Source organism: Toxotes jaculatrix, chromosome 23, assembly GCF_017976425.1.
Source record: "Toxotes jaculatrix isolate fToxJac2 chromosome 23, fToxJac2.pri, whole genome shotgun sequence".
Lineage (NCBI taxonomy): Eukaryota > Metazoa > Chordata > Actinopteri > Toxotidae > Toxotes > Toxotes jaculatrix.
Genome location: NC_054416.1, coordinates 11081470 through 11100842, shown reverse-complemented (window position 1 = coordinate 11100842; position 19373 = coordinate 11081470).

Sequence of the window (19373 nt, the reverse complement as noted above, 5' to 3'; positions counted from 1 at the left end):
ACCCCATGGATTCTGTTTGTGTGTGTGTGTGTGAGAGAGAGAGAGAGATGGTGATAGTGTGTTTGTATTAACAGCTCAAAGATTGATCAATAGTATCATCAAGAGACAGATGTGAGTTCACGCACTTATTGAAACACCAACACACTGAATCTGTATGCTACACACACACACACACGTCTGATGAGCTAAACCTGCACAGTCTTGTGCTCTCATCCTTCCAGCCACATACTGTAGCACTCACTCAATCACACAGATCTCTGTCTCCCTCTCTCTCTTGCACTCACACACACACACAATCAAATGAAAGAACACAGCGAGTGTCCCACAGCTGGGCACTGATGAGTGAGAGAGAGAGAGAGAGAGAGAGAGAGAGAGGGCGTTCGACCTGCTGTGTGAACAGGCAGTATTTCCATACAAATCAATGGAGCGTCAGGCTAAGCTCGGGGACGCATCAGGGGACACGCCTGGTCACACACTCGATGAAGCTGCACGTACACACACATCACAACACAACATGCGGGCACAGGAAGCCGCAATCACCCTTTACACTGCGTCACACACAGACACACACGCACTCACACAAGCAGCCAGCTGGCAGAGGATAGCACATCTATGTGGGATGGATCTGTAGACAAGGTTACTTTCATAATAAAATCTGCTGCACTGATTACTCTCTGGAGTTAGTTACACCAAACTGGTGACTCAGTTATTTTGATGTGCACTGTAAGCCAAAAGTATATGGACACCTCTGTCTGCATGCTGTGGTGTTTTTCTTAGTGGTTTTGGTAACGCCCTTTAGTTGTAATTAAAGAAATAATTTTTCTTTTTTGGGGGAAATTTCATTTGTTTACTTTATTTTTATCTTGGCTTTAGTTTTAGTGATGCCACTGTCATATCTGTCCCATCAGTATGAGGCAACAGCCAGCAGCTGGCTAGCTTAGCTTGGCATAAAGATTGGAAACAGGGAGAAACAGCTGGCCTGGCTAACAAAATCCGCCTTCCAGCACCTCTGAAGGACTTTAATCTTTAATCTGTAACTTTAATCTATACAAAAACCTTTAATCTATACAAAAGTGTTAATAAAAAAAACCCTCTTGTGGTGTTATGGGGATTTATGTGCAGGACTATTTCTATTTACCAGTGGACAGAGCCAGCAGATAACAAGCTTCTGGTTGTAGCTCAACACTGAATGTGCAAACATCAGAGTCGTATCATCCAGCTCTCAGCAAGAAAGCGTGTTTCCAACATGTTGAACTATTACAAGAAATCTAAGTTCTACAGCATTCAATAATATTTTAGACCATAGTGTAGCATCAGCTTTAAGTTTTGTTTGCTTTCAATCAGAAACATGGCAGCACTGCTAAACTAGGCCTTGTTGCCTAACAGCACTGCCCAAATTCTCTTGCCACTGAATGTATGTATGTGGTTTACATGTTTGGCCATCACATAATGTTCGAGTGTCCACATAATTTTGGTCATAAAAAGTACATTTATTGCTGTTGGCCTCCAGAAACTGTATTACATGCTCTAACACACAGTTGGCCTGCTTTTACCTGTTCCCTATGGGATCTGCCATGAAAACATGTTTATGTAAGCACTAAATATACTATAGATTGTTTCAGGTATTTGCTGTATCTGTCCTCATCTCCACACCTGATACCCACTTGCGTTGAACAAGCACACCAGCTTGCTGAGAACCCATTCAGGCCTTTGATGAAAAATGAGATATGATTCACACTTTAATTAGTTTCCACGTGTGGATATGTCGTCTTCTTCTTCTTCCTTCATATTCACCATCATCTTTGCTTGGAACAGGGGTTAGTGTAACATCATCATCATCATCTTCAAACCACAAATAAAATTCTTGGAGCAAAAACCAGATACTTTTATCTTTTTTGGCCTGAAGATTGTCAAATGTAAAATGAATTTCATCCCAAATACAGGCTAATGGAAAAGGAAATGCCAAAAAAATACTCATCAGTAAGCCCATAATGTTCAAACCTTACTGCACACCCATTTTATCTGCTATCATCTTTCTTTGTGATGGGGAGCAGGAATTAAATATCACATTAGAGTAAGCACATGAAAAGGATAAGAGCATCACTACTAGCCCAACAGTATTATCCAGTGATGAGGAGAGAAAAGGACAGAGGGAAGATGGAAAAGGCTGAACGCTGTAAAACATGATGGAGTTTTTTTTTTGGTGGGGGGGCCGCGAATTACCCTGGGTGCCAGGATGAACAAAGATGAGGAGGAGAGAGGCCAAGTGAGAGCCAGCCATGGTGTACTGTTTGGTGAAATAAAACAGAAGGGTGGAGAAAGAAAGAGTGAGATGAAGAATTAGGAGGGGTGATCAAACAAGCGGGCAGAGAGGGAAATGAGAAAGAAAGCAGAGACAATTCATTATTAAACTGGGCAGACTGGACAGCCCAAGTCGAGATGGATGAAGGGAAAAGAAAAATAGAGTTGGGGGCAGAGAGAGAAAGAGAGAAAGTGGGAGAGAGAGACATAGGAAATGAAAACAAACAAGCCATCATCCATCCCATCCCTCTATTGTTGCTCAGTGCTCCTTAAAGGTCGCCGTGCTTTTCGTCTACTAGTGTCGACAGGAGGGAGGGAAGGACAACGACAGAGCAGAGAAAGGAGGGAAAAAATGGTGAAGATTTATCTATCGAGGAGAGGAGGAGGGGGAGGAGGAGGAAGAGGAGTGGCGGTGGCGGCGGTGCTTCAGAATTTTTGATCATCGCCACAGCGACCAGTCACCTGGCAACCGGGTACACAATGGCTGCGGTAGCCTTGGCAACAGCGTGGTCTCCGTCTGATACACGGGGAGCATGATGAGGCGGGCAGGCAGGGAGACAGGTAGACAGATGGAGTGATAGGGAGAGAAGTGTGAGCTACAGTGATGGAGGGAGGAGAAAGAGGAGGAGGAGCAGGTGTAAAGAGAGAGCTGGTATATCACACCTCAACAGGTGCAGAGGATCGGCCAAATGTGTGTAAAGACATAATGAGAAATGTAATGAGCTACTGACCAGGAGAATGGCCCACCATATGTGACCCTGCATGAAGGAAGGATATGTTTGTGTACCTTATGTGTAGGTCTGTGTGTGTGTGTGTGTACGTCTGCGTGGACATGTTTAAACGAAAGGCATGTGACGGCTTGCTTGCTTGCTTCATAGCTTACACGTGCGCACACTTTGCGTTTTCACAGCAATTTCCTTTTTTATGTTACAGGTGTGTGTGTGTGTGTGTGTGTTCCCCCTCGGCGTCAGCACCAGCCAGTAACGCGATTCTCAGGTTTTAAAGCGACAACAGATGAAATCTCCGCGCTCTCCCGCACGGATGATTCAAGTGTACTTTAGGATGGACGCGTATAACTTGATGAGTCAGGTGGGTCCTAAAAATCACTGACTCATGCATCAGACCCGACTTTATTTTTCTCTGGCAGAACTTTACGGTGATTCACTTGTCCATCAGATGAAAGCTTATATTGCATATTCATGTCAAACGCCCACATGTCATGAGGCAACACCAGTGCGAAACCATGATGAATAAACATGCAGGACAACAAGAACAAATCACATACCTACACACACACACACACCCATGCATCACACAGACTAAATTGATTAAAAACACAGTGGAGTAATATAACACTGACACTCATACGCTAAAGTAGTGAGTTTTTAATTTTGACATTTTGCATGAACTTGATTTAAGAGTTCACATTTCAGATAAGACTTATTGAGGCCTTGGGGCCGAACATTGCAGACATTTAGTTATTTTGTGTGCGTGCGTTTGGAAGGGCAACGGAGATTGAGTTTGTGTTTGTATCTGTGTGTGTGTGTGTGTGTTTGTGTGTACTGTAGTACAGCCTATAAGCCCATTAGCCCCAGGTTAAGTGATTTACAGCTTCAGCTTTAAGCCCCTCCTGCAATCTCATCCCCAACACCCCTGTCTATCTGCTCGCTCTATCTGCCTACCTTATCTGGGAGATTACACACACACACCTGTCAGTCTGCTTGTGTAGACACACTGCCAGACACAACTCTGTGCAGATACGAGCGCTCAGCGTACAGAAAACGAATATAAGACAAGAAATTTACTAATCACACACATATTCGTGCATACACCTTTGCATGCAGCTCTTCATTAGAAGGTGTTGCGCTCCTAGAGCCAAACACAAAGGGGGTGTTTCATCTGCTGTGTATGTTTGTTCTCATTGTGGATTCTGTTTGATACGAGCGTCCTCATCAATGCATCTAATAGTGCTATACACTCTCTCTCTCTGTAATGGTGAGTGTGTGTGTGTTTCAAAGTATGTACGTGTATCTGAAAGCAAAGCAGAGAAAAGGAAAGATGTAGACGAGAGAGAAAAGTGTGTGCATGATCAACCTAATAAACTTCACAGCTGCTCTCTCACACAGCCACTTTTACGGGAGCGGCGAGCAGCCTCCAACCTCCGAGACAAAAGGAAATGCAGAAAGCTGCTCTAAGGACAGATAAAAGCAAGAGAGGGAAGTGCTAAATGATTGCTAGAGCTCCTGCATCACCCCCCGACTTCCCTCCCCTCCGCACCTACCTCCCATACCACCACCTCCTCTTCTTCTCCACCTCCTCTCCCCTGTCTGTCGGCCCCCGTTTTTTAGTCTCTATTTCAAAGGGACAAAGAGAGAAAAAGGGAGAAACCAACAGCGGCAAAGCAGCAACTCCACTTACAAATGCGCAGGCATTATAATGAGCCGGCCGCGGCGTTGCCACGACAACACACAAGGAGGTGAGGGGGGGGATATGGCGACACCGAGGCAGAGATGGGAGAAAGGAGGAGGTAGAGTAGGTGGCAATAAAGAAAGAAAGAGAGAGATGGAGGTTGTTATCTTGGATGTATTTACCTGTAGCTCTTGTGGCTGTTTGGCAGAAATGTCTTTTCGTCTCGCCACTGATCTGCCGTGTCAGTCAGCGAGTGGATGTGTTTATTAAACTGTAGTTTATCATATGGGAAAGACGGCAGATAGAGTGCAAGCTCCCTGCTTGGATGTACATCAGCTCACATCTGAATTCAAGAGGTACAAACACCACCTGAGCTTTGGGGTTTCACTATATTTGCATTGATATTTTTAGTTTAAATAAAATGAGTAGTTATCATGCATGTTACTTTGTTACAGCTACTTGTTGGAGTGCAGCTGACACTGCAGTGTTTCCCGGGAAATATTTTAACGCGGAATAAATACAGATCTGACAGGCTGCACCAGTGTTGAATGAAAAAATAGGGGTTGAGATTTTGGATGCTATCTGCACTGTTTTGTGGAATCCTGACCTAAATAAGTCACTGATATCAGTTCCAACAACTTTTAAATGTTTATGGTTCTGAAAGTATGTTGTGCTTCTTTCTGAATGTTAGGCACATCCACTGTTTTCAGTGGGATAAAAAAAAAAAGTGATCAGGGACAGCAGATGTAAGCAGAAACTTTTATATGTTTTTGCTTTAAAGCATGGCGTCGTTTCCTGCCCGACATCTTAGAAATTATGCTCACATCAGACGATCCTGCAGCACATGATTTACAGCCAACGTTCAGTGCCAATGCAGCCGGCCATGTGTTCTTTATAGGCTCACGTAAGGGTGTAGAGGCTGGGGTTGGATGGGTATGTAGCATGTCTGATCTTCATACAAGAAACCAGAGAAATCTGTTTGCTTCTCAGTATCAAAACCCAATCTTTTCCTAACTTTAACCAGCTGTTTTAGTTTCCTCAACTCAACCATACCGTAAACATCACCTGTACTTGCCAGAACTATGATCTTTCCCTAATTTTAACCATCCCACAGCTGCCTGGTGCAGATGTTGCAGAAAGAAGTCATTTAAAAAATATTAGCACTGAACATCCTGTGTGATATGGTTGCTCATCCCAGCAGTTATACAGCAACATACAACAAGATTGCATCATCAGATGCAGGAGACAGCATGTATTGCCTGTGCGGTGTGCAATGACTAACTGTCTGTCTCAATACTCACACTCAACATTTCTCAAAAAAACGGATCCCTCCTGGATATTTTTGGCTGAAGGTGAAAGCCCAGAGTGTGCCACATGTTGCAGCCTGTTACCTTTGCTATTCAACACTGCGGCCGTGGTATTTTGGCTGATGACGATGTCAATCAATAGTGTAATGTGGAGTCTGTTGTAGGTGGAGAGTCTGAGTCAATGGTGTCTCTCATTTTTCCTCTTGGTGCACAGCAGCAGACAGGCGAGTCAAGAGCGGGAAAGAATCCAGCAAGGCAGAGGAAGAATGTAATGCTTGTAGATCATATCTACTTCAGTGTGTGAGGCACACTTCTGTCTCTGATAGAAGTGTGGGCAAACAGCGATCATAAAGCAACAACAATTAAAGGAATGATTGGAACTCCAGTCAAATATACTTTCATTCAGTAACATCTAAAGGTTTTCTTTCTTTCTTTCAGTCTGTTTGACTTGTGTCTACAGGCTGGAAGAGTATATAGATGTAATAAAAAGTTAAGTATGGTGCTCCACGCTCAGTAATAGTGGAAGGTAAAAGGAAGGAAAGGTGGACAGGCCGGGGCTGTGTTGTGTATTGACAGTCTGTGCATGGATCAAATACCCAGGGCTGTGTTGACGGAGACAAACAGGAGATGAGGACGATGTCTGAATGTCAAGTTAAGGCTGTCAGAGGGTCAGAGAAGTCAATGATGGAGCCACTGGAATCAATGAAGGAAGGAGGAAGAATGAAGGGGGAGAGACAGGACAGAGTTGGCGCAGTGAGAGAATGGAAAGGAGGCAAAGGAGATGGATACAAAGAAGAGGGTGGATGGGAGAGAGAGTGCGTGCGGAAAGGTATAAACATACGGCCTACACGGACACTCATGTAGGATTGGAGAAATGATTCAGATGGGGAGTTTTAGAGTGAGACGAAGTGAAGTGCAGGAGGAGGCAGATGGAGCTGGTTAAATCCTTGTCCTGAGTATTGTACCAATTGTGGCAGAGAGGCAGACACAATAGCTGAGCGGTCTCCTGTCGCTTCCATAAACAAGATAAATTGATGGGGCTCCCCCGCCCACTAACATCCACAGTTTGTTTTTATTGCCTTCCAAGAGAACGAAATGGAAACCAACTCTGGTAAAACAAAAAGAAACCCTCCGCTAAATATTCCTTTTCCACTCTCTCAGGCTTTCTCAATAGCATCATGGATGAGTGGCAGCATTTGATGCCATTGTCTCATATGAGTAGCTTTGGCTTAGGAGGAGGCTTCCCCTCTCTTCTTCTCTCTCTCTCTCTCTCTCTCTCTCTCTCTCTCTCTCTCTCTCTCTCTCTCTCTCTCTCTCTCCTCTCTCTCTCTCTCTCTCTCACTTCAGTCTGGCTTCCTTGTTGCCGAGAACAAACTAAAAGGGATGTAATTCAATCAGTTAGGTTTAAAAAGCCGCCTCTTTACAATATGATTTGATTATAGTTTTTTGACTTTAGATAGACAAAACATGATAGAGCTTAACCAATATTGATTTTGACTACATTTCCTCATCTTTGACAACCCCAGGGATGCTTTCTCTGAATAATATTTTATTATGATGGACAGAAGTGTTTTACACAGACATAACAGGCTTGGAAGAACACAAAGCTAAATATTCAAAATGGGATTTGTCAGAGAGCAGAGAGATTAGAGAATCCCAGAGCTTACAGGGTGGATCGTAATGGAAGAAACAGGAGAGAAAATACATAAAAAACAAACCAGGATTTTGTTGAACCTCTCTGTCTAATACACTGATTCCAAGATATGTTAATCTGATCTAAGTAAAACTCTTAAGAGAAGTACAGAAAATCAGAAAATAAAGTGGAACAATCTCATCCAAGCATTTGGTGACCTTTAGAGACTGACATTTTTGCAGTGAGAAATCAAAAAGGAAAAACATGTTTATTAAAGTTGCTCTCTGTCTCCTGTGGTATTTATTCGGTGCTTGTCTACTTGTTGATGCAGTGTTGTTAGCGGTGATCTATGCTGCCTTCAGCGGAGTCTGTGATTTACTATGAGCTCTGACTCTGACACGGGGCCGGCGAAGGGAGGTGGGGTCACATTTAATGGCTGTCTGACCACCATCGATCTTCCCACCCAATCAATGACGCCATTCAGGCAGATTGTATCCAATCAAAGCGGGCCTATGTGTCATGTTGAGATGTGAATCATGCAGAAAGCCTGGTTTGCATAGACACGTCCAAACCTCTTTGTAAACAGATTAGAGATAAAGATAAAGAAGTTTAGAGACCATCTGGACAACACATACACTGTAATACACCAGTAATGCAAAACATAACTCTGAAACAACTCCAGCACTGTAATAAAATACACTTGGATACAGCAGTCGCATAGGGCGCCCAAATAGGCACATCATATTTCCAAGCACAGTTCACAGCACCTAGGCCTGTACAGCAGCAGCTCATACTTGTTGTTTAAATGGTATATTGCGTCATTTTCTATACGAAATCCTTCTCTAAAGCCCTGTTTGGACATGTCATGCATACAAGTTGGGGACTTCATTTGTCTGGTGAAGTCATTGCTTTTTGTTATTCAAACACCAAGGTTTAAACTCTCTCTCAACCTTTGTTTAACCTTGTGCTGCAGCAGCCTTTAGGTCAGTGTGAGGACATTCAAGTCAGACTCGTGCCGTATCACAGAAATGTCACCGTGTCCAACCCAATAAGTTTGCAAACGTAGGTTTTACATGCTTAGTCAGACATGAGACCAACAAAATTGGCGTCACATTTACTTAATGTGGTGTACGTCTGAAAAGGACTTAATTGCACAGGTCTCAAATATAGACTCTGGTAAGCTGAGATGTGCAGCTGCAGTGATTCGACAATTAGTTAGCTGATCAACAATAAATTCATTGGTGACTGTTGATAAAGAAATAAGTATTTGTTATTTTTTATTTGAATAGGCCAAACATTTGTCAGGATTTGTTGCTTTTCTTTGACATACATGTCCAAAAAAGACATGTAAAGAGATCATCTTGGACCTTGGGAAATTAGAGCCATAATTGTCATGACTTTCACACATTTTATAGACAAAATAGTTAATCAGTTAATTGAGAAAATAATTGCCAGATGAATGGATAATGAAAATAATCATTAGTTGGAGCCCTGCAAGATGCACATCAGTGATTTTGCTGACAGTACCTTCGAGACGTGAGTGTTAGTTTTATGAAAATCTTTATGTTCACATGCTATATTGTCAAAAGTCAAAACCCAAAAGATGAACAATGAGTGACCATGGAGAACATGGAACAAGACTTGAATGAAGATATGAAGTGTCTTGCTGTTTGGCAGCCTACACTCAAATTTCCAATGTCAAAGTTTCCCTGAATGTACTAAAAGCGGAGAATTATTAAAGCAGACCTGCTCACAACTGCATTAGTGGAGAGGTGGGAAATAAATCTTCAGACTTACAGTGTGCATTGGAAAATGGTCAGCGCTGATGTGAAATATGTGATTTGTAGATAATGGACTAAAATGTGCAAAACTGCCAGTACGGTCTTTTAAGCTAATAACCCCGCTGTAAGACGTCCTTGTCAATCTCAAGCCCATAATCCATCTGTGTGCTCTGACTGGCTCCTATATTATTGATGAAAGAGTTTCCCAGTTCCTTTAAGGTAATTTATTTTTGTCATTCACTGTGAGTTTCTGCCTGGGTTTGTTCTAGTGGCCTCAGTGGGAAGCATTTCTGTGGGAACAGAAATTGTTTTTGGATGTCTTTATTGTGTTTTCGATTCAGTATGAGAGTATGTGTGTATACAACATGTATGGCCACTAAGTAAAGGTATATTGAATGAAATGGCAAATTTAAAAAAAAAAAAATCCTTTCTGTCCAGTATCTAGGACAAAGAATCATATTTCTAAACTAACAGTTTTAGGCTATGTAGAGGCTGCTTGTCAAAATAACTAGTAATAATCATGAACATTTTTAAATTGTAACTTCACCATCATCTGTTATGCCTTCCACAATGACTTATAACATTTGCCAAGTCACACCCAGGCTTGTTGCCCAGTGCCCTTGCTTCAGAAAATAATCCTTCCCTTCAAAGTCAAGCATTTACCAGAGTAGCACATGGTCAGAATTGTAAATAAATCATCAAGTTGGGCACAGACGTCCCACCAGGAGGAAGCCACACACATCTGACGGTAAATGATTCGTGCGTGTCTAAGCCAGGCTCCTATAGAGGAGGTAAGCAGGCTGCTGATGAATGAGAGTCTGTGGCTTAATGAAGTGTGTTTATTACCGGGTGATCAGTGGTTAACGGACAGACCTCCCCTGGCAATATACTAAGAGCACATTACCACAGACAGCCAGACAGAGAGGGGGGAGGAGGGGGGCAAATGTAAGGGATTGGGAGAAAAGGAGTAATGATAGAAAAGGTGGGGGGAAAAAATGGGTAATGACAAAGGAAGGCAAGAAAATCAGTGTCGAAGAAAGCAGAGTAGAGATAGAATGATCCTGTTTAGCTGATGTACACACATACTGCGGAGGACAGAGGATATAGACAGTGTCCATCGTAAATGTCCAAAATACAGCATGAATATTGCAGATTTCCATATCACTGCAAGAATATGAGATATCACCATACTCAGAATACAATATAACTTAATATTACACCATGCCAGACATTACACACTTGCAAATACACACATAAACACTCTGTCAGCTTGTCACTTTCAGTTTTCATTGTTAGTTTATGTACGAGCAGTTCTGGGAGTTCCTTTCAAGGTCATCTTAATAGACTTTTGCTTTCTCACACATACTCACTCACACAACCATATACTACCCACGAGCGCCATAAATCACATTCACACACACACGCACATCCATCACCGTGAGCGAGTCAGAATGACAAATAATACCTCCAACAATAGGTCCTATTCATCAATATGGCCATATGTTTTTCAACAGTGAAAAATGCTGAAATAATGAACCAAAACGTATTCAAAACAAATACACATGACAAATGTTTGAAAAACTTCATCAGCCCAAATTGAAGCTGACTATTTCTGGCAGTGGGAAGCCATAAACTTTGGATTCCATATAGTGTAGCTATGTTACGTGTTACGTGCGCTCAAATAAAACAAATCTGCATTGAAGGTATGTTATGTAAGATGTAGAGAGCTGCTTCACATCATTTAAATCAGTGTTTTTGGTAGAGAATATGATGTTCGTTGAGGCTACAATTGAATTTAAATGTTTCAGTAGTTTATTACAATATGGTATTATTTTTCAGTTTTCACCATCCTTCTTATTTCTAATGACAATTGTTTAGGTGAAATGTGAAGTCTGATGGGGCAAGAAATATGAGCTGTCAGACAATCTGAAACCTCCTGCTTAGACAAAAATATTTGAAAGAGAAAACAAAAGCCAGCTCTACTGTGACAGCAAGACCCATGTTATAATAAACCAGAATTATCCATAAGAATTCAGAGCTGAAGCAGAAATTAGCCATCTGGAAAATGATGTCAAGCAATTAATGACATCTAAAGAAATGTACATTCATAAAACCTACAAACTAAATGTTTTCAGCTTAATACCACTGATGCAGCTGGGTAAATTCAGCATCTGTTACAAAGAGCTACAATATATACCTATCACTCAACTGCAATACCTGCAAGTCAATTTTATTTTCTATTTTCTATTTTATTTAAAATCACAAACCTGCCTTAAGAGCTTTATAATCATTACAACTAATGACACCCTCTATCCTTAGACAGTCAGTGTGGATTAGGAAAATTGCCCAATGTTGGGCAAAAAGTGTGAACAGTCTATGCAATTCAGTAGTGTCAGGTTGGATGGGGATGGTCGGTAGGTGGACGTCCATTTTCAGGTGTCTCCAGAGATGTTCTGTTGGGTTCAAGTCAGGGCCACACAAGGACATTCACCAGGCTTGACTTCACAATCATTTAAAATGTTTGATTTTCCGTGTCTGTGAAGATTCTCTGTCATCCAGGTCATGATTATCCAAGAAGACTTGAGTCGAGGGCGACCGGACTTGATTGTAGATACTTGAGGACGTTTCACCTCTCGTCCGAGAGGCTTCTTCAGTTCTTACTGACAGGCAGGGAGTCCTGGGTATTTAACCTCTGTGAGGTTTTTATGAAGGCCATTGAAGTCACTTGGTTCCTTTGTGCTCCGTGCTGTTATAACGACAGACGTTAGAGTCGTTTGAGTCACCTGAGGCCAAGTGTGACCTGTTGTTAAATCTCCTGGGAAGGGATAGGAAGGACAGCATTGTAGGTGTGGGTTAAGTAGCTCTCCTCTGCTATTGATGGTTTCTCTGCTTTAATGTAGAAAGTCTCCTTCAACGCTCTTTCAAACCACCTGTCCTTGCTCTCCAAAGCATGCATGTTATCGTCCTCAAAGGAATGTCCCTTATCCTTCAGGTGTAGGTAAACGGAATAGTCTGGACCTGAGGAGTTGGTCCTCTGTGCTGAGCCGCGCTTTTGTTCAGTGGTTGTTTAGTTTCACTGGTATAAAAGTCTGTGCATTCCTCACTGCATCAGATTACATACACCAGATTGCTCTTCTTGTGTTTGGATGTGCGGTTGTTCGGATGGGCCAGCTTCTGTCTGAATGTGTTGCTGGGTTTGAAAAATACCTTGTTGAAGATCCTCCAGAGTTTCTCAGGTACTCCAGACACGTACTGTGTGACGGTGTTGCTGATTGTTGATTGTCGCTCTCTAAAGTGTAAAGTTTAAAGCGTCGGCATGGATGATGTGACCTATAACAGAGACGCATACAGGTGATTTTGGCGCCCGTTGACCAACCGTGTGACCTCCTATTAGAATCTATTTGAATAAACTCAAGCAGAAATTTATGAGGCCAAATAAAGGCTAGATTGGAGCTCTGATGAGGTCCATAGTGTTGAGGCCACCTCTCCACCCAGCCCTGTTAACAATCTGCATTCAGGCACAATACTGACTGATTACTAATCAGAGACACTAAGAAACAGCCAGCCTATCACAGCTTTCTGCTGACACACACACACACACACACACACACACACACACGAGTGGAGCAGAATACACACAGAGCCAAAAACTGTGATTGCATCTAGGTAAGGAAGCAAGAATAATGCACATGATGTATGCGTTTGTGCACACACAAAAGACATCCACACGCATACTGTTTCTTACTTTTTCTTTGTGTGTTTCTCAGACGCGCGCACACACACACACACTCACGCACACACACTCACGCAGACCTCTAACAGCCTCCAATCAGCAGCAGTTCCATGCAGAGATGAGAGGACCACACCTCGTTCTGAAAACAACTGAAATCAGTTTAAGGACACGTATTACCACAGCGCTCCTTGTGTGCCTCCCTCCTCCTCACCCCTTCTCCCCCTTCCTCACTTTCTCTCTCTCCCTCTCTCGCACTCTCTGTCTCTCCCCCTCTAACTCCTACTTTTTATTTTTCATCGTGTACCACCTGAGCTCTTCAAGGTTGCCGCCACAATTTGGGTCATTCAGCTCGGCCCCATTTCATTCGACCCCTCACAGACTCACACAAACACACACATGCAATCACACACCTCCCCCTCTGTGTATTACCTGACACCGCCAGGTGGGAGAGACTCCATTACCAAGTTGAACTCTGACCCCGCTTCGACTGCCTGGCCAGAGAAAAGAGGTGTGTGTGTTTGTGTGTTAGTGAGTGAGTGAGCGGGAAAGAGAGAGTTAGAAAGAGAAAGAGAGAGAGAGAGAGACATGAAAAAGGTGCGAGCAGCTGAAACGAGGCCAGCTGACATGTTTGCGTGTGAATGAGCATACACACATTTGTTTGTGCATGTGTGTAGGCATGTGTGTGTGTGTGGATGGAGGTGGTGTTGGAGGGTTGTGTGTGTCTCCAATGACACCCCTGGCCATTATTAAGTCCACTTTATTGTCCAGTGTCTGGCATATTTTTTACTCTCCATATGTTCATATTTTCCTCCTGAACCCAGTTCCATAACAATGCTGGTTGACTTCGTACACACAAACATCTTATTAATATTCAGGAAATTCAAGTAGTGTCGAACTTAGGAGTTGGCTCACGTAAGCATCCCAGACACAATAACCTGGAAAAGCCTTGATTTTGATCATGAAATGCCACAATACATCAGGCTGGATGTTGACATTTGCCAGGAAACTGGCTCCTAGCTTCACCTCATCCATTCATTTTTTTGTGATAAGCGCTGTATAGAGTAAGAATTCTGTATGATTTACTCCTTTGCACATACAGACATGGATGCACTCTGAGGGGTCAGTTCAACAACATTACGAAACAGAATGTATTTTCTCACTTAAGCACTAGTCATGCTAAGTCAGGCAGATTGTTTTGGTTGCTCAGAGGTGGTGAATGGATTTTTCCCTAAGAAACAGTCTCTAAGAAAACTGTTGACTGTGTTTTGTATGGATTATCCAGAGTAAAAAGGACACTACATACCAATTCTATTCACAACGACCACTGTATTGGGGTAGAGGCATAAATCTCCAAGGATTAAACATTTTATTAATATATATTAATTCAGATTTTCTGTATCACCTGTTGATTCAACCAGTGTTTTCACTCGCTGTTTGCAGTATATGGTGTAACGTTTCCTGACATGATGGGAGCGATGTAGCAGTGGTCAGTTTGGGATGAACAAGAACACTGGGAGGTAGGTATGAGTGGAGATAAATGCCATGGCTGAGCAGCAAACACGGAAAGAACGTCCCCTACGGAAACTCGAATGTCATGAATAGAATCTCAAAGGAAAAAGACACGGCAGCAGGCAACTGTCGACGCTGTTTTGGCTGACGAATGGGAAATGTAATGCCAAAACAATACAGCATTGTTTAGTTTAGTGCCAAAGATGGAGAAAATGTTGAAAAAACAAAACAGAGATATCATGTATTACCAATCTAATCAGGACAGGAGCTCCTAGCCAAAATGTTATGCCTCTCTATGTAACACAGCACTCCACAGCTCTGTTTACAACAGAAACCCCCTAAGCCGCACACTATGATATGGGAAAGAGAAGAAGAGGAGACAAGTGGAATTTTGGCTAATGTGTACTGAAGGGTGTGGGGGAGTTTCTGCTCCTCTTTCATCCTGGCTTTTGCGTTGAAGCTGCAGGCATCTCCTGGTGTGAGCTCTCCATCGAAGCAGAGCAACAGCCCCCTTCTGTTTTCTAAATGTGGCCTCCTGCCTCTCTCTACGGCATGCCAAGGCTGCTGTGGTGGGCGGAAAGAGGGAGAAGGGTTTCCTCTGTGTTTGTGTGTGTGTGTGTGTGTGTGTGTGTGTGTGTGTGTGTGTGTGTGTGTGTCTGCCAGGAAAAAAGAAAGAAGGAGATATCTGCTGCATATAGGTGTATCTTTGCATGTCTTTTTCATTATGCATTCTGCATCTCTGGGTTTATGTGCAGCATTTGTGTGTGTACGTGCATATGTGTGTGTGTGTGTCTGAAGTTGGGGGAGGTGGCTGTGTGACGGAGCGCATTTGACAGAGGCAGGCAAAATGGTAGTCAGATCAGTCGCTGTGGTAATTGGGCGCTCTTGACGTTGTCATTTGCAGCGCCTGGAGCTGCCATTACAGTGTATGTCACCGTGAGTGTATGTGTGTGTGTCTGTGTGTGTGTGTGTTTGTGTGTCTGTGTGTGTGTGTGTGCGTGCTATATGTCTTGACTGACGTTTCACATTAGACACACCCCTTGTAACTTAAATGCGCGTCTGCGTGTATCTTTACCTTGGCGAGGATGATGATGATGATGCATTTGTGTGTACATTTACACACATGTTGATGCAGATCTGTTCAGTAGTTAACAAGACAAATCCAGTGCATGAATATTTAATGATGACATGTGTCTCATATGGAGCATCCACCCACCCCACCACACACAGACATGCCCTTGTCATAGATATCCTTCTTCCTCCCAAAAATCATGGCACAAGTCTCATGTCACATACTTTAGTAGCATTAGTAGTATACATATATATGCGTGTATGTGTGTGTTTTTGTATACATATGCTTTGTAAGAGGTAGGGTTGGTGTGTTTGTGTTTGCTCAGAGCCATTACAATGATATTAAGGCTTCAATCCATTTGGTGACTTTTCCCGCATTGATCGTTACTGTCAAATCTCCTTCCTTCCTTGTCTCTTTGCATGCCTCCTTCCCTGTTGTCTCTCCCTCTCACCTATACGCAGTATGCACAGTACAGTCACAGCAAACTATACGCTCACTAACATTTGCATATGCACCCACAGACACTCGCACACAGAGACTTTCCACACTGTCATTCCCCACCTTTCTGTAACTATTCTATCCGCCCCATCTCTCCTCCTTCCCTCCTTATATCTGTGCGTGTTATAATGTGTGTGTTGAGTTGACATTTTACCATTCTCTCAGTGCAGGCCGGCGTCTCCTGCTCCGCACCCCTCAGTAATTTCCCCACTGACTGTCTGCTATCTGCCCGTCTGTGCCTTCCCCTGCTCTCTCCCTCTATCTCTGCTCTCCTATATGAGGCGGTACGCCTGAATCACCTCCATTTTGTTGCCATGACCTCAATAGAGTTTGTCCACCACCCATATTTCTACTGTCTGTATGCATGCTAGTCTTTCTGTTTATACAGTAAGTCTGATGTCCCTTTGGCCAGCTGTCTCGCCTGTCTATCTGTCTCTACTGGTAATGAGCACTGATCAATCTATTACTTTTACTGACCTTTGCAGACACAGACTGTTAGTCTGTGGCGTCACTGGATGGAAAGGAATCAATAGTTCTCCATTAATGATTGAATATGAAAAAAAAAGTAAAGAGCAGAGTTCGGCTGCTGTCTTTAATGGCCAGTACCAAGCCATCCAAGAGCTAATATTTTGTGTATACACTACTTTAAATCTAATCATTATTCAGAGTTTCCCTCAGAACTGTACCAGACTGGAAATGCCTCTGAAGCAGCATTAGACATGGTCCACTGAAACCCACTGCACGAAACCCACTGATACAGAGAATGATCATCTTAATAATATAATAATAATGAATTCATCCACACTTAAGGAATATCTGATTAAAATGTTGCGTTACAGCTCAGAGGAATAAATCAGGGCCTTGCTTTAAATTTCCTCTCCAGAGTTTTTTCTCCTCAAAGGTTTTTCTTCGACGTCTTCTTAAACACATTCACCATTTAGACCTGCTCCGCTGGTCGATCTGAGTGGGTTAAAATCGGTCACTAATGTTTTGATATGTAATCAGTTTGGAGGTAAATGATTTTCCCTGAAGAATAATTATATATGGATATAACTATGTCGGCATAGTGTGCATATATTTATGTCATGTAATAAGGCTGTGACAGATTTTTATCTTGACAGTCGGCCTACCCTCTACCGTTGTCCGTATTTGTCAAAGTGAAGTGTTTTATTTATTTATTTATTTATTAATTCCTTACTCATCTTGTGTAGTTTCTGGAATAAATGGATATTAAGACGCAGTAGATAAGATGAAAATGGAGATACAGCATGTTTGCTGTATTGTTCCTGTGTTCTCCTTCTGTTGAATCATCTTGAGAAATAAATTAAATTGAGAGATTTAAAAGAAGTGCTTTCTTTTGCAGACTGGAGTCTGAATGCTGAGAACAAAAGAGTTACCTCTGACAGCAGTCTCATATAAATGGGTCAAACACTCATTTAGCAGATCTGCGTCACACATACAACTGCTATATGAAAGGACTTTCAAAGGGCCTGGGCTGAGTCTGGAAAGCCCATTGAGACACTGAATGAGACGCTGGGCTGTAAAAATAGACCTGACTTGACAGTGTCTTTCTCATCGATACAAATGTGTAATCAATTACTCAAATCTTTAATCAATCGAGCTGCATCAGCTTGACATAAGGATGCCACTGAAAGGACTGACTCAGGCATCAGCGGTCCAATAATCAGTCTGACCTCAGCAGAGAGTGAAGCGGTTTTTGATGTTACTCGTTCCCGATACTGATTATGGTTTTCAGTTTAGCATCAGCTCCTTTTCAGTGTCTCATCATATGTTAAACCCTCAAGTTTCCAGTGTTTTTCTTTAGTTCCAGTCTAGTTTGGCGCGTTTGCTCCTCTGCCTGTTTGTCTCCGTCTGTTTGCATTCTGCCATTCCTACTCTCTGTTTATTGACCTTTGCTTCCTGTTTGTCTGCTCATCTGTCTCCCATGTTGTCGTCTTACCTCTCCTCCTGTCTGCCTGGCTCCAATTTACTTTCTATATCTGTACCACCCAATCACACACCTTCACATTCACACATGCCCTTCCTTAAACCTACACCTATTCTCCGCTGGGGATGAACCAACACACGGGTCTCCTGCTATGAGTGAATGGTGTGTAGACGTGTGTGTGTGTGTGTGTGTGTGTGTGTGTGTGTTCTGGTGTGTATGTGTGCATCCATTGTTAATTAACCCCTTTCACCCCACCCGAACCCCCCCAGGAGTGGCTGAGCTCGTTCCCCGAGCCCCAGCCTGCTAATCCACACCTGAGTCTCCCACACACAATCACACACACATACACACATAGATCTCACAGTGAGTGTTTTAAGGTGTGAAAGATATGTAACTTGTTTAAATCTGTCCTTGTGTGAGAACACAAAAGCATATCAGCACTGCAGCACCTGTGTAACAGTGCTTATTGTGTGTATCTGTGTGTGATATCACACATTCTGAGCTGGAACACATTATACACACCTGGGAGGATTTCAGACTCATACAGTTATGCCACATTGCTACACACCCAATCACATAAAAAGCAGACATACACACACTACAACTATGCAGACACACACACACACATACTCAGTCCCGGCCAGGCACACCTCTCCAGGGCCTGAGCGCTAGTTGTCTGGCTGTCACTGTGGCATGTTGTGCCAGAGAAAGAGGAAAGCAAGGCTGAAGCGTGCTGTTACGCAACCCACTAAGGACGACGACTGTGTCTCTTGATGACACACACAGACACACAAAACCCACAAACTCACCAAGGGTTGGGTCTGGATTACAGCTCTCTGCCTCTTTGTGAGGATACCAGACACGGGTGCCATGCTGCCAATGCAAATGCCAACCCAGATGCCAACTGCCAACTAGTGTGTGTGTGTGTATGTGTGTGTGTGTGTGTGTGTGTGTAAGTGTGTTTTGGGCAGGAGTAGAGTGACGGCTACAATACACACACGAGTGGCGTGTGTTTGATTGGTGAGCAAACAAGTTGACTGGCATGCATACATACAGCCTGCTGCAGTGCATGCCCAGGCTGACATACAAACACACACACACACACACACACAGTTTGGCACATGTATGCGCACTTATACAAACCGTCACATAAACATAAATAAGCACACGTACACACACACA